The sequence below is a fragment of the Leuresthes tenuis genome, unplaced genomic scaffold (assembly GCF_036924035.1).
Source record: "Leuresthes tenuis unplaced genomic scaffold, fLeuTen1.0.hap1 SCAF_4, whole genome shotgun sequence".
Classification (NCBI taxonomy): domain Eukaryota; kingdom Metazoa; phylum Chordata; class Actinopteri; order Atheriniformes; family Atherinopsidae; genus Leuresthes; species Leuresthes tenuis.
In genome coordinates this window covers 29689206-29705696 of record NW_027325358.1, presented here as the reverse complement: position 1 = coordinate 29705696, position 16491 = coordinate 29689206, and the positions used below count along the sequence as shown (strand labels likewise).

The window sequence follows — 16491 nt, the reverse complement described above, 5'->3', positions numbered from 1 at the left end:
CCAAACATATAACATTTCAGGACACACCACACAGTTAACAACCACAGTGAAGCGTGTCAAAGCCCAAACATGTAACATTCAACAGGACACTTACACAACACATTCAAATCAAACAGTCAGACAACATACAAGAACATATACCCCAGCCGGCATTGCTCCCTGCCTATTTTCCTACAACTCACTATGTGTGCGCACACCTTTATTCACAAACTCTTCAACTTATACTCTTTTACCGAAGCTGCTACAGCTCGATTGGCCAAATACCCTTAGATCCTATTTCGGTGAATTTGACATCTGCCTTGTATGTAACAGATTAGCGGTTTAGCAGTTTTAATTTAGTTTGAGTGAAGGAATTCATTTTATAGCAAAATCCGAAATCGTGAAGAACTCATGAAAGTAAGCTTATTCTCGGATTCCTGAAACTTTAGATTTGCTCTTTCTTTTACTGCAAAGTACAACGTTGAGCAGCACTAATGAGTTGTTTCTATTTTTGGCAGGCTTTACCTTTGCGGATGAAGCCCTTTCTGTCTGTGCAAAAGAAATCTTGTTACTGTGCAGAGTGACTTCTCTGAGTAGAGTCGCCTTACTTGTTGCGACTGTGCCGATGTTCGAAGCTGGAGTGCAAAGTTGTTGCTTTAATGGTGCTCGCTGGAGCGTGTGGTAGTGTAAAGTTATACCATTTAAAAGGGCTGAAGAGTGCTCAGTGCAGCGGGTGGGCGGAGGTGCAAAGTGACACTATGGCCATAAAAAGAACACCGCTACAAGTGCGCATTGTGCCAGGAAGGGCCCTCGGACGTGAACCAGTGGACAGATATCGCTTCTCGGCCTTTTGGCTAAGATCAAGTGTAGTATCTGTACTTATCAGTTTAATATGTGATATGTCTATGCAAGGACTACATGTTAAATGGATTTTTATCAATAGGAGTTGAAAAAGGAGCTTGCTCCGTTCACTTCAAGCATCGACCCGGTACTGCAGTGCTGCTGGGAACGGTGCGCTCTCCTCTGCTCTTGTGAAAAAGCAAACAGCGGTGCAGGATGGAAGTTTCTTTTAATCTGCTGAGAAAAGAGAGTGAATGCGAAGCAGACTTTAACACGGCTCTGGGAGCGAGCCGAGTGCGGGCTAACCAGGAGAATTGCTTGAAAGAAACGCGACACCGAATGAGCGGTCAGAACAATACGGTGTTCCTGTGGTGTTTTTATAAAATGCGGTGTAAAAAAAGGTGTGAATGCCCCATAGAAAACTAAAAGGTGGAGCGGAAGTGTTCGGCTGCAAGAAGGTGTGAATGTCCGACTATATTTGGTGAAAAGCAGGTGAAGCAAGGTCTGAATGCCCAACCTTACATCATCAAAAGCGAGATCAGAGGTTTTTGGCTGCAAGAAGGCCATAGTTGGCCAAAAGCGGGTAAGGTGCGAATGATCGGCTAAATATCAACAAAAGTGGGGGCGGAGGTCTTCGGATTCAAGTGGGTGTGAATATCCCACCATACAAGTATGGTGGAGAGGAAGCTGTGAATGGCCGACCATAGTTTGCAAAAAGCGGGTGAGAAAAGGTGCGAATGTCCAACCATACATGATCAAAACAGGGAGCGGAGGTGTTTGGCTGCGACAAGGTGTGAATGTCCACCCATAATTAATGAAAAGCGGGCAACAAGTAGGTTCGAATGCCCAACCATACATCATCAAAAGCAGGAGTGGATGTGTTCGGCTACAAGAAGGTTTGAATGTCCGAGCATAGTTTGTAAAAAGCGGGTAAGAAAAGGTTCGAATGCCCGAACATACACCATCAAAAGAGGGAGCGGAGGTGTTCCGCTGTAAGACGGTGTGAATGTCCGACCATAGTTGGTAAAAAGTGGGTATGAAAAGGTTCGAATGCCCAAATTCGGCTGCAAAAAACTGTGTTCGGCTGCAAAAAGGTGTGAATGTTCGACTAAATTTTGTAAAAAGCGGGTAAGACAAGGTGCGAATGCCTGACAATGTATGATCAAAAGCGGGAGCGGAGGTGTTCAGCTGCAAGAAGGTCTAAATGTCCATTTTTAATTGCTAGAAAACATGAAAGAAAATTTTCGAAAATCAATCCGCACATGATCATAAGTGGGAGAGGAGGTGTTCAGCTGCAAGAAGGTGTGAATGTCCTACCATAATTGCTGAAAAATGTGTTAGAAACGGTAAGAATGCCGGACCATACATCATCAAAAGCTAGAGAGGTGGTGTTCGGCTGCAAGTAGGTGTGAATGTCTGACTAAAGTTCAAATATATTAACAAAAGCGGGAGGAGAGGTCTTCGGATGAGTGGTTGAGAATTTCCAACCATAATCTATAAAATGCGGTGAAAAAAAAGGTGTGATAGATACCTAAAAGGTGGAGCGGAAGTGTTCGGCTGCAAGAAGGTGTGAATGTTATATATATAGTTGGTGAAAAGCAGGAAAAGCTTACATCAAAAATCTACAAACTATGCTCGGACATTCACACCTTCTTGCAGCGAAACACCTCCGCTCCCTCTTTTGATGGTGTATGTTCGGGCATTCGAACCTTTTCTTACCCGCTTTTTACAAACTATGCTCCGACATTCAAACCTTCTTGTAGCCGAACACATCCACTCCTGCTTTTGATGATGTATGGTTGGGCATTCGAACCTACTTGTTGCCCGCTTTTCATTAATTATGGGTGGACATTCACACCTTGTCGCAGCCAAACACCTCCGCTCCCTGTTTTGATCATGTATGGTTGGACATTCGCACCTTTTCTCACCCGCTTTTTGCAAACTATGGTCGGCCATTCACAGCTTCCTCTCCACCATACTTGTATGGTGGGATATTCACACCCACTTGCATCCGAAGACCTCCGCCCCCACTTTTGTTGATATTTAGCCGATCATTCGCACCTTACCCGCTTTTGGCCAACTATGGCCTTCTTGCAGCCAAAAACCTCTGATCTCGCTTTTGATGATGTAAGGTTGGGCATTCAGACCTTGCTTCACCTGCTTTTCACCAAATATAGTCGGACATTCACACCTTCTTGCAGCCGAACACTTCCGCTCCACCTTTTAGTTTTCTATGGGGCATTCACACCTTTTTTTACACCGCATTTTATAAAAACACCACGGGAACACCGTATTGAGGCTTTGTTCTGAGCGCTCATTCGGTGTCGCGTATCTTTCAAGCAATTCTCCTGGTTAGCCCGCACTCGGCTCGCTCCCAGAGCCGTGTTAAAGTCTGCTTCGCATTCACTCTCTTTTCTCAGCAGATTAAAAGAAACTTCCTTCCTGCACCGCTGTTTGCTTTTTCACAAGAGCAGAGGAGACCGCACCGTTCCCAGCGGCACTGCAATACCGGGTCGATGCTTGGAGTGAACGGAGCAAGCTCCTTTTTCAACTCCTATTGATAAAAATCCATTTAATATGTAGTCCTTGCATAGACATATCACATATTAAACTGATAAGTACAGATACTACACTTGATCTTAGCCAAAAGGCCGAGAAGCGATATCTGTCCACTGGTTCACGTCCGAGGGCCCTTCCTGGCACAATGCGCACTTGTAGCGGTGTTCTTTTTATGGCCATAGTGTCACTTTGCACCTCCGCCCACCCGCTGCACTGAGCACTCTTCAGCCCTTTTAAATGGTATAACTTTACACTACCACACGCTCCAGCGAGCACCATTAAAGCAACAACTTTGCACTCCAGCTTCGAACATCGGCACAGTCGCAACAAGTAAGGCGACTCTACTCAGAGAAGTCACTCTGCACAGTAACAAGATTTCTTTTGCACAGACAGAAAGGGCTTCATCCGCAAAGGTAAAGCCTGCCAAAAATAGAAACAACTCATTAGTGCTGCTCAACGTTGTACTTTGCAGTAAAAGAAAGAGCAAATCTAAAGTTTCAGGAATCCGAGAATAAGCTTACTTTCATGAGTTCTTCACGATTTCGGATTTTGCTATAAAATGAATTCCTTCACTCAAACTAAATTAAAACTGCTAAACCGCTAATCTGTTACATACAAGGCAGATGTCAAATTCACCGAAATAGGATCTAAGGGTTGAGAAGACTACAGGAATATTTACCTGGGTGTACGTTCAAACAGAGATGAGAAAATTGCGATAAATTATTGTTTGTTTGTTTGTTAGTATGTATATGAATGTTATGTGTATAAACTGTGTTGAGTTGTAGTTACTCAGTAGTGTCTCAGTGAAACAACCGACGGGGGAAGCCTTGCAGTGACAACAAAAGCAGTGTTTTACTGATCAGTCAAGTTGCTCCAGTGTACTCCATACAAACTGGTTGGTTACTGAAGGGATAGAAAATGGGGAATACTTGTTTTAAAGCAAACAAGGAATTAGATGGGAAAAATACATGTTTTAACGGGACCCAGACAATATTATATAGATGTCGCCACTGAAGTAAAGAACATTTACGTGGGATGGTGTGAGGGTCCTCGTTTGGCTGACGTTCGCCGATATGCTCGCCATGCTCAGAACCAAGTTGAGACGCGTAAGACAACCAAAAGGGACAAGTGTGAAAAGGAGCTGCATTTGGCAACCATGACCATGTATTACGTAGTTTGTGTAAACAGAGGACGAGGCCGAAGTCGAAGACGTGGACGTGTGGGAGAGGAGGTCGAAATGGGCCACGCCAGAGCTATGATCCGAATATTTGTTTTTACTGTGGCCAGACTGGACACTGGAAGAAGGACTGTCCACAGCTAAAAAGTGATGAAATTGGGCAAAAGGCTGACTGAGGGTGGGAGGCAGGTTCTGGACGTCACGCGGCAGCGGAGCCTCCACTAATGGGTGATAGCACAAACACACTCACACATTTTTCCTGCTCTGTGTAGTGAAGCAACGCTTGCCGACTGTGATTCACGTAGTAAAGTTTTGCATGCTATTTCCGTCCTAGAGCAAAGATATTTCTCTCAGAATATAGGAACTTATGTTCATCAGTAGTGACGTCAGGGGAGTTTGATTGCCCTCCAAAGTTAAGTGGAAACCACGTTTACTGTATGTCTGCATCAGGCCAGGTTGTGAAGGAGAAAATGACAATGCCCATTGCGTGTTGTCACTCCTGATGAGCTCTCCTTCAAACACTCATTTTTGTTATCAGAGTTGTGTCCCATTAACCTGATGGGCTGTGATCTCATGTGTAAATTAGGCATTATTTTAACTTCTACACCAGAGGGTGTTAAGGTTATGTTACAGCCTGACAAAGTTTTCACAGCAGTGCAGTTTGATTCATCGGCACTTACATATGCTTATGAGTGGAAACTTCCCAGCTCTCCTTTTTCACAACAACTAGTGGAAGAAGCAAAAGCGTTAGTTTCACCCCTTTCTGATTTCATGCAACCTACTGATTTGCACTGCACATCACACATTTCTTTGGGGCCTGACAATGACTATGAGAAGAAGTGAAAAAATATGTGCGCCTACTTTATTGACTCCAGAGCACTTCGATTTTTTTAATGTTTGTGGTACTCGCCCTCACATTTCCTTGGCCAAACGTACACACTGGCAGTGACAAGGTGTGGGAGAGTTTGTTGCTACATGTCAGAAAGAAATAGAGTGGACTGTTTCACCTGCTGATCCAAATTTGATGTTTTCTGAACGATTGTCAGCATACAAAAAAACATTTTTGAGTACAATGCATTGTCAAAGAACTGTGGACTTAATTCCTACCACAGAATCACATTTTGAAGCATGTTTTTTATCTGAAACAGATTTGTCTTCGATACCCATGTTGGCTGAAGTGCCCAATGATCTTTGGGCTAAGAGCAAATATGATGTGGGGTTGATAAAAGGCTGTGAACCAGTAATTGTCACCCCTAAATCAGACTTTTGTCCATGTAAAAAACAATACCTTTTTAAGCCTGAAGCAATTAAAGGGATTAAACCTGTTTTTCAATCTTTTCAGAAAACAGGCGTTATTGTTCCTTTTGAAAATTCACCTGTGCTTACTCCATTGTTTCCTGTTAAAAAGATTAAAGATGCTGGCCAGCCAGATGAATGGCGTTTTGTACAGGACCTCCAAGCGGTGAATGCTGCAGTTCAGCCACATGCTCCTACTGTGCCCAACCCACACACTATTTTGTCTCAAATTACATCAGATGCACAGTTTTTCTCAGTGGTTGACTTGTCGCCAGTGCACCCTGATAGCCCATTTTGGTTTGCTTTTTAGTTTGAAGGGAGATCTTGGACTTTTACCCGGTTATGCCAGGGGTACTGTGAAAGTCCCACTATTTACAATGCTGCCCTCAAAGCTAGTCTGGATTAACTTCAATCAACCACAGGCTCTGCTCTTTTGCAGTATGTGGATGACATCCTTTTATGTAGTCCATCTAAACAACAGTGTGAAAAAGACCAAATGACTCAAATAACTTTCTTGCTTTCAAAATTTTTCCTCTAGTGACGCTGACTTAGAGAGGGATGAAGATAATCATGTTTAATTGTTCATGTTTTGATTGTTTATCATTGGACCCTTTATTAATATGATGCCTCCATTTTAAACTCACGTTGTGTGCAAATGCAGGCTGATGTTTTACAGATAAAGTTATTATTTTCCTTGTTTCTTTTGGGTTGATTAATATAATGGTATTATTATAATCAAAAGGGAGGAATGTAATGGAAAATAATTCTTATATGCATTGTATTGAGTGTTACTGTGTATAACCTGCAAATGACCGAGCTGCAAGGTACCACCCTGCCCTGTTTTCTTAAATTCCTCTTTACAATGGTGGGCTTGTTATAATGAGATAGCTGCACTTTAGGGGGGACAGGGTTAGGCTGGTATTTACGAGTGTGTCTGGGTAACCTCAACTGATGGTTGGGGAGGAAAGTTAGAAGAACAATCAATTATACCCAAAAACAGATGACGTGATGAGCGGGCAATATAACTGTGTGTTTTTGCTTCAGTGGTCAGAGCAACTCTGTATTCTGTACTGTGTTGTTCTCTCTTGCAAGATATTATTATTAAAGCCTCTTATCTCCTCACAAGAAAATAACTGACTCCCCAAATGCAAGTGTCAGGACAAATGATCAAACTTCTCCAAGCTTCAGTCTGCAGAGAAGTACAAGACAGGGTTGCTCACTTTCTCCCTCACTTTTTGCTATTTTCATCAAACCTTAAGCAGCTGCTATCAGACAAGATAGAAATATTAAAGACAACCAACCCCAAAATATTGAGAATAAAATAAGTCTTTATGCTGATGATGTATTACTTTTCCTTCAGAACTCACAGACGTCTCTCACTCACACGATCACACTCATAAATAAATTCTCAGCACTTTCTGACTGTAGGGTCCAGAATATACCTGCGATCACTTTACAGTCAGGAAATATTAGATATTTAGGCATAAACATTTCCTCCAGGCTCTCAGAGCTAACAAAGCTAATTTATGTGCAATTATTAAAGACAGTAGAGGACAATCTCTCTCGTTGGAAGTCCTTACCTATATCACTTATGGGGAGAGTTACAACCATTAAAATGATGATACTACCAAAAGTTAACTATTTGTTCTCAATGATCCCCATAAAACCAACCTGCTACTTGGTTTAAGTCACTAGATTCATGCATCTCCAAATTTCTGTGGAAAAACAAACCACCACGTATTAGTTTAAAAACCCTACAGAAGACCAAGGACAGTGGTGGATTAGATTTACCTAATTTTCAGCACTATTCCTTAGCCAATAGGTTACGGTATATATCAAAATGGTTTAAACCTAGCCCAATAGATGAACATGGATAAATATAGAACAAGCATTGTGTGATAATCTGGAAATCTCTGACCTGCCACTTATTAGTCAAAACGTAAAAAATCACAAATGTTTCAAAAGCATTAACATCAGCACCTCTCTGACAGCCTGGTGGGAATTTCTTAAAATAACAAAGTCTTCACTTGTCCCGTGTAAGCTTACACCCATCTGGAACAATCCTGACATCCTGCAAAACAAAAAAATGCTAAACTTTACTCTGTGGAAGATCAAAGGAATCAAACATCTGGAACATATAATCCAAAATGGACATTTTATTTCATTTGATGAGCTCATATCACAACATGAGATAGGCAGCAATAAATTCCTAGAATATCAACAACTTAAGTCTATAATAACAAAGAAATATATCCTCCACCAACCAGACTTACAACTCCCGATTAGGGTAGCAGAATTTCTAAGCATCTGCACCCCAAAACTACTATCAAAAATATATAAATTATTGTCTAAGATAGATGACACAATGTCTCTACCGTCCTCAAAATGGGAGGCAGATTTATCCATCAGTTCTAGTCATAGCTTCTGGCCACAAATATGTTTGAACACCTTCAGAATGACTCAAAATCCTAATTTACAGCTCATACAATACAAAATTCTTCATAGAACACACTATAGAGCTTAAAGGATGTTCAGGATGGGTCTAACACACTCAAACATCTGCTCACATTGCACAGATAACACATCTGATGATTATGCACACGCTTTGTGGTTTTGTGCGCCTGTCCAGAAGTTCTGGCTTGAAGTCTGTGCGGACCTATCAACATGGCTAAAGTGTAGCATTCCTGCATGCCCCACACTGTGCATACTGGGTGACTTAGACAACATCAACGTGGAATTTAGCTTAGCACACATGATCCTCACAGTGTTATGTATAGCAAAGAAAACTATTCTCATGAACTGGAAAGCGAAGAACAATCTGTGTATTAACCAGTTTAGAAATCGCTCTGGGCGGTTGAGTGTGTGCTGGGGGGGGCTGTGTGGCTTCGGGCGTCTGGTGGTCTCTCGGATCGTGGGGACCGGTTTGGTCATTGCTAGGGGGCACTGTGTGTCAGGCTTGGAGGGCAGTTTTGGGGGCTTGCGGGTTGGGCTGTCTTGCGGTGTGGGGCGGGGTCCCTTAGGGGCCTTGGGGTGGTGGCTGCTGGCTCTGTACCGGGTGACCGGGCCGCTCTGGCGTGGGTGGTGGAGCTGGGCCTTGACCTGGTGGCTTGCCGCTGCCTTGTGCCCGGGGCGGGGCCCTGCCTGTGCCTGGGGGGTCTGGGTTGCCCTGGACATGCCACAGTATGCGTGGGTTGGTGCAGGTCCTGGTGCCGGGCTTGTTGCTCTGGGAACTCCAAGGTGTCCGCAGGTGGTTGTTTTTTTTAGGGTGTTGGGGCGTGCGGTGAGGGGGAGGGGGTCTGTGTGGGGGTGTGCTTTTCCCCTGTTGGGAGGGGCCTGGGGGGGCCTGGGTGATGGTGGGTCTCAGGCCCGGGCTGCTGCGACTGGTGTGACCGGGTGATTTGTTTGTTTGTTTGTTTGATTTTTGTTGTTGTTTGTTTGTTTTTGTAGAGGTCCTCCGGGGTGGGGTTGGGTTGAGTGGTGTGGGGCGGGATTGGTTCCTTCTGGGGGTACAGTAGCTCCCGGAATATGGTGACTGCAGGCCCCGAGCCTGATGGACATCAGGCCCTCCTGCCCTGTGTTGGGTCCCAGGTAGCGGGGATGCCTATTGCAGCCAGTCTCTGTAAACATAAACAATAAACATTTAAAAAACTTCCCTTGGCAAAGCAAATCTGTTTGGCATAAAGGTATTCAGACTACAATTCTGCTGCCAACAACACTAAACCTTTAGGAATCCGAGAATAAGCTTATTTTCACGAGTTCTACACAATTTCGGATTTTGATATAAAATGAATTCCTTCACTCAAACCAAGTTAAAACTGCTTTGTCCTTCATATTTATCCATGTCTAAATAGCTTTAAACAAAAAAGAACGTTGTACTTTGCAGGATAGGAAAGAACAACACTAAACCTTTTCAGGAATCCGAGAATAAGCGTCGTTTGACGAGTTCTACACAATATCGGATTTTGATATAAAATGAATTCCTTCACTCAAACCAAGTTAAAACTGCTTTGTACTTCATATTTATCCATGTCTAAATAGCTTTAAACAAAAACAAACGTAGTACTTTTCAGGATAGGAAACAACAACACTAAATTTTTTCAGGAATCCAAGAATAAGCTTCTTTTCACGAGTTCTACACAATTCCGGATTTTGATATAAAATTAATTCCTTCACTCAAACCAAGTTAAAACTGCTTTGTCCTTCATATTTATCCATGTCTAAATAGCTTTAAACAAAAAAGAACGTTGTACTTTGCAGGATAGGAAAGAACAACACTAAACCTTTAGGAATCCGAGAATAAGCTTATTTTCACGAGTTCTACACAATTTCAGATTTTGTTATAAAATGAATTCCTTCACTCAAACCAAGTTAAAACTGCTTTGTCCTTCATATTTTTGCATGTCTAAATAGGTTTCAGGCATAAAATTCTTCATATTACCCTGTATGTGAAAGAAGCATACTTGTGATGGAGCAATACACTCCTTTTGGGTAACCTAAACTGATGGTTGGGGAGGAAAGTTAGAAGAACAATCAACTATCAACCAAAGACAGATGACGTGATGAGCGGGCAATATAACTGTGTGTTTTTACTTCAGTGGTCATAGCAACTCTGTATTCTGTACTGTGTTGTTCTCTCTTTCAAGATATTATTATTAAAGCCTCTTATCTCCTCAGAAGAAAATAACTGACTCTGTGCGTTACTAAATTTCCACCACAATTTTGGCGTCACGAACAGGATCCCTCGACTGGTGTCTCTGGACCGGATCGCAGTGCATGGCCAGCCTGGACTGAAGTAGCTGTTCCAGCCTCATACCTCCAAGGCCTTTTCTGAGAGAGAGGACTGGCAGGTCCTTTTCCTGAATACCAGCGCTGGGATCATTTTTGAAATATGATAGTCTGAGACGATAGGACTGCTTTTTAGTTTTTATTTGAATAAAAGAGGGTTTCCCGGTTGTGTCATTAGTGAGACAGAGATTTCACGGGTAAGTGAAACTTTTGAAGCAGTCCGAAGAAGTGTGAAGTACTCCGAAGAAGTGTGAGTACAGATTAAGGTCCTCATTGGAGACGTCCTTTGAGTGAAGGAATATATTTCCCCATTCCAAGTCTGAGAATGGGAAACAGTAGGTCTCAGACTTTTGACCCTACCGGGGGACCTGAGCATGATGAAATGAAAAAGACATATGGTCCAGAGGTTTTCCACCTGAAGGTTCTTTTAGTATGTTAGAAATAAGAAAATTAGAAGAAAAGTTTTGCAAATATGAGAAAGAGATGAAGCAAAAAAAAGAAAATTAAGTTTAAATAAGAAGTAAGAAAGGTATAGAATTTTGGAAAAAATAAAGTGTATTAAGAGAAAGAAAGGAAAATGTTAAACAAATGCCATGACGGAATGATGATAATAATTTAGTATTAGCTGTGCCGGATCCAGACCTGGACTCCTGCCCTCCACGACGCCTGCAACAACAACAGCCAGCCCTGCCACAAGCCTCTGGCTCTCGGGAAGAAGGGACTTCTTCCATCCTCCCTCGGGAAGAAATTGAGGTCTGATGATGAGGAAAAGGAAGACGTTTGGTTCTCCAGCGTACCTGCCCAAGAACTTTTAACGCAAGTGACAAAAATCCTTTACCCACAATCTGGACTTCAGAGATCTAAACGTGAGAAAAAACAAAACCAGATTCAAACCATGCCTATGGTTAAAGTTGCAGTTCCCACTGGACCATTACTGGTTTATCAACCCTGGACTGAGACTGACATCATGGAAGCATAACAATGCTTACCAGATCCAGAGATTTCTGGACCCCATTTTGCTGACGAGTTGCGAGATTTCTGCGCACAATTCTGCCTGACTGGGGTTGAATTGCGTCGCATATTGGCAAAAAAGTTCAAACCGACCGACCTCGGCAAAATAGAGGCCAGTATGCTACAACTGGATTTGCGACCTACCAACAGTGAACGAGGACATAATGATAACGCTCAATATGAAGCAGCCATCCAAAGACTGTGTCAAGCCATCACCACTCAATTTCCAACCAAAATCAATATGTCCCACATTTACACCTGCAAACAGAAACCTGGTGAAGGGACTGATGATTTTGTACACCGCATCCTTGAAAAAGTCAGCAAGCACAGCGGTCATCAGAGACCAAGGGATTTGGGTAATGAATCAGGACCATGGGAGAGTATTGCATGCAATGGAATGTCCGACCATAGTTGGTAAAAAGCGGGTAAGAAAAGGTTAAAATACCCGACTGTACACAATCAATAGTGGGAGCGTATGTGTTCGGCTACAAGAAGGTGTGAAAGTCCGACCATGGTTTGTAAAAAGCGGGTAAGACAAGGTGCGAATGCCTGACAATGTATGATCAAAAGAGGGAGCGGAGGTGTTCGGCTGCAAGGTCTGAATTTCCAACCATAATTTGTAAACACCGTTGAAGAAAAGCCTCGAAAGCCCGACTATACACCATCAAAAGCGGGAGCAGAGGTGTTCAGCTGCACACAATCAGGTTTTTGCAAATTATGATCTGACATTCACACATGCTTTTGATGATGTATGGTTGGGCATTCGCACCTTTTTTTACCCATTTTTCAGGAATTATGGGTGGACATTCACACCTTCTTGCAGCTGAACACCTCCTCTCCCGCTTATGATCATGTGCGGTTTGATATTCGAAAATTTTCTTTCATGTTTTCTAGCAATTATTGATGGACATTCAGACATTCTTGCAGCTGAACCCCTCTGCTCCCGCTTCTGATGGTGTATAGTCGGGCTTTCGAGCCTTTTCTTCCCCGGTTTTTACAAATTATGGTTGGACATTCAGACCTTCTTTTAGCCGAAAACCTCCGCTCCCTCTTTTGATCATACATTGTTGGGCATTCGCACCTTTTCTTACCCGCTATTTACAAAAAATGGTCGGCCATTCACACCTTGTAGCCGAACACATTCGCTCCCGCTATTGATTGTGTACAGTCGGGTATTTTAACCAACTACGGTCGGACATTCACACCTTCTTATGGCGGAACACCTCCGCTCCCTCTTTTGATGGTGTATGTTCGGGCATTCGAACCTTTTCTTACCCGCTTTTTACAAACTATGCTCTTACATTCAAACCTTCTTGTAGCCTAACACATCCAGTCCTGCTTTTGATGATGTATGGTTGGGCATTCGCACCTTTTTTTTTACCCATTTTTGAGGAATTATGGGTGGACATTCACACCTTCTTGCAGCTGAACACCTCCTCTCCCACTTATGATCATGTGCGGTTGGATATTCGAAAATTTTTTTTCATGTTTTCTAGCAATTATTGATGGACATTCAGACCTTCTTGCAGTTGAACACCTCCGCTCCCGCTTTTGATGGTGTATAGTTGGGCTTCTGAGCCTTTTTCTTCCCCGGTTTTTACAAATTATGGTTGGACATTTAGACCTTCTTGCAGCCGAAAACCTCCGTTCCCTCTTTTGATCATACATTGTCGGGCATTCGCACCTTTTCTTACCCGCTTTTTACCAATTATGGTCGGATATTCACACCTTCTTACAGCGGAAAACCTCCGCTCCCTTTTTTGGTCTGGCAATACTACCTTTTCTTACCCGTTTTTGAGTAATTATGGCTGGACATTCACAGCTTCTTGCAGCCGAACACCTCTTCTCCCGCTTTTGATGATGAATGGTCCGGCATTCTTACCTTTTCTAACACATTTTTCAGCAATTATTGTCGGTCATTCACACCTTTCTCATCAGCTTTTTGCAAATTATGATCTGACATTCACACCTACTTGCAGCCGAACACCTCGGCTTCCGCTTTTGATGGTGTATATTTTGGCATTCGAACCTTTTCTTACCCGCTTTTTACCAACTATGGTCGGACATTCACACCTTCTTACAGCGGAACACCTCCGCTCCCTCTTTTGATGGTGTATGTTCTGGCATTCGAACCTTTTCTTACCCACTTTCTACAAACTATGCTCGGACATTCACACCTTCTTGCAGCGAAACACCTCCGCTCCCTCTTTTGATTGTGTATGTACGGGCATTCAAACCTTTTCTTACCCGCCTTTTACAAACTATGGTCGGACATTCAAACCTTCTTGTGGCCGAACACATCCACTTCTGCTTTTGATGATGTATAGTTGGGCATTCACGTCTTTTCTTACCCATTTTTCAGTAATTATTGGTGGACTTTCACACCTTCTTGTAGCCGAACAACTCCGCTTCCGCTATTGATTGTGTACAGTCGGGTTTTTTAACCTTTTCTTACCCGCTTTTTACCAACTATGGCCGGACATTCGCAGCATCTTACAGCGGAACACCTCCGCTCCCTCTTTTGATGGTGTATGTTCGGACATTCGCACCTTGTCTTACCCGCTTTTTACAAAATTTAGTCGAACATTCACACCTTTTTGCAGCCGAACACACTTTTTTGCAGCCGAATTTGGGCATTCGAACCTTTTCATACCCACTTTTTACCAACTATGGTCGGACATTCACACCGTCTTACAGCGGAACACCTCCGCTCCCTCTTTTGATGGTGTATGTTCGGACATTCGCACCTTGTCTTACCCGCTTTTTATAAAATTTAGTCGAACATTCACACCTTTTTGCAGCCGAACACACTTTTTTGCAGCCGAATTTGGGCATTCGAACCTTTTCATACCCACTTTTTACCAACTATGGTCGGACATTCACACCGTCTTACAGCGGAACACCTCCGCTCCCTCTTTTGATGGTGTATGTTCGGGCATTCGAACCTTTTCTTACCCGCTTTTTACAAACTATGCTCGGACATTCAAACCTTCTTGTAGCCGAACACATCCACTCCTGCTTTTGATGATGTATGGTTGGGCATTCGAACCTACTTGTTGCCCGCTTTTCATTAATTATGGGTGGACATTCACACCTTGTCGCAGCCAAACACCTCCGCTCCCTGTTTTGATCATGTATGGTTGGACATTCGCACCTTTTCTCACCCGCATTTTGCAAACTATGGTCGGCCATTCACAGCTTCCTCTCCACCATACTTGTATGGTGGGATATTCACACCCACTTGCATCCGAAGACCTCCGCCCCCACTTTTGTTGATATTTAGCCGATCATTCGCACCTTACCCGCTTTTGGCCAACTATGGCCTTCTTGCAGCCAAAAACCTCTGATCTCGCTTTTGATGATGTAAGGTTGGGCATTCAGACCTTGCTTCACCTGCTTTTCATCAAATATAGTCGGACATTCACACCTTCTTGCAGCCGAACACTTCCGCTCCACCTTTTAGTTTTCTATGGGGCATTCACACCTTTTTTTACACCGCATTTTATAAAAACACCACAGGAACACCGTATTGAGGCTTTGTTCTGACCGCTCATTCGGTGTCGCGTTTCTTTCAAGCAATTCTCCTGGTTAGCCCGCACTCGGCTCGCTCCCAGAGCCGTGTTAAAGTCTGCTTCGCATTCACTCTCTTTTCTCAGCAGATTAAAAGAAACTTCCATCCTGCACCGCTGTTTGCTTTTTCACAAGAGCAGAGGAGAGCGCACCGTTCCCAGCAGCACTGCAGTACCGGGTCGATGCTTGGAGTGAACGGAGCAAGCTCCTTTTTCAACTCCTATTGATAAAAATCCATTTAATATGTAGTCCTTGCATAGACATATCACATATTAAACTGATAAGTACAGATACTACACTTGATCTTAGCCAAAAGGCCGAGAAGCGATATCTGTCCACTGGTTCACGTCCGAGGGCCCTTCCTGGCACAATGCGCACTTGTAGCGGTGTTCTTTTTATGGCCATAGTGTCACTTTGCACCTCCGCCCACCCGCTGCACTGAGCACTCTTCAGCCCTTTTAAATGGTATAACTTTACACTACCACACGCTCCAGCGAGCACCATTCAAGCAACAACTTTGCACTCCAGCTTCGAACATCGGCACAAGTAAGGCGACTCTACTCAGAGAAGTCACTCTGCACAGTAACAAGATTTCTTTTGCACAGACAGAAAGGGCTTCATCCGCAAAGGTAAAGCCTGCCAAAAATAGAAACAACTCATTAGTGCTGCTCAACGTTGTACTTTGCAGTAAAAGAAAGAGCAAATCTAAAGTTTCAGGAATCCGAGAATAAGCTTACTTTCATGAGTTCTTCACGATTTCGGATTTTGCTATAAAATGAATTCCTTCACTCAAACTAAATTAAAACTGCTAAACCGCTAATCTGTTACATACAAGGCAGATGTCAAATTCACCGAAATAGGATCTAAGGGTATTTGGCCAATCGAGCTGTAGCAGCTTCGGTAAAAGAGTATAAGTTGAAGAGTTTGTGAATAAAGGTGTGCGCACACATAGTGAGTTGTATGAAAATAGGCAGGGAGCAATGCCGGCTGGGGTATATGTTCTTGTATGTTGTCTGACTGTTTGATTTGAATGTGTTGCGTAAGTGTTCTGTTGAATGTTACATGTTTGGGCTTTGACACGCTTCACTGTGGTTGTTAACTGTGTGGTGTGTCCTGAAATGTTATATGTTTGGGCTGTGTGACATGCTTAATGCTTTTCAGTAGCAACCCACTTATTCATATATAGCAACTGACAACATAAGAAGTCCGGACATACTTTGATAGTAGTTGTAGAAGTATCCTTATTGATAATAGATAAACTAATTCATAGTGAT

The 16491-nt window shown here is 43.1% G+C and overlaps 3 non-coding genes across 3 annotated transcripts; 1 reads left to right on the top strand and 2 right to left on the bottom strand.

The window, feature by feature from the left end:
- Positions 1-813: 813 nt before the first annotated feature.
- LOC140306180 (U2 spliceosomal RNA) lies at positions 814-1001 on the top strand. Its single transcript, XR_011915532.1, has one exon. It is a non-coding gene; the product is annotated as a U2 spliceosomal RNA (small nuclear RNA).
- A 2293-nt stretch (positions 1002-3294) lies between these two features.
- LOC140306124 (U2 spliceosomal RNA) lies at positions 3295-3482 on the bottom strand. The gene has a single exon (XR_011915482.1). It is a non-coding gene; the product is annotated as a U2 spliceosomal RNA (small nuclear RNA).
- An 11876-nt stretch (positions 3483-15358) lies between these two features.
- Positions 15359-15546, bottom strand: LOC140306144 (U2 spliceosomal RNA). The gene has a single exon (XR_011915501.1). It is a non-coding gene; the product is annotated as a U2 spliceosomal RNA (small nuclear RNA).
- Between the last annotated feature and the right edge of the window lie 945 nt (positions 15547-16491).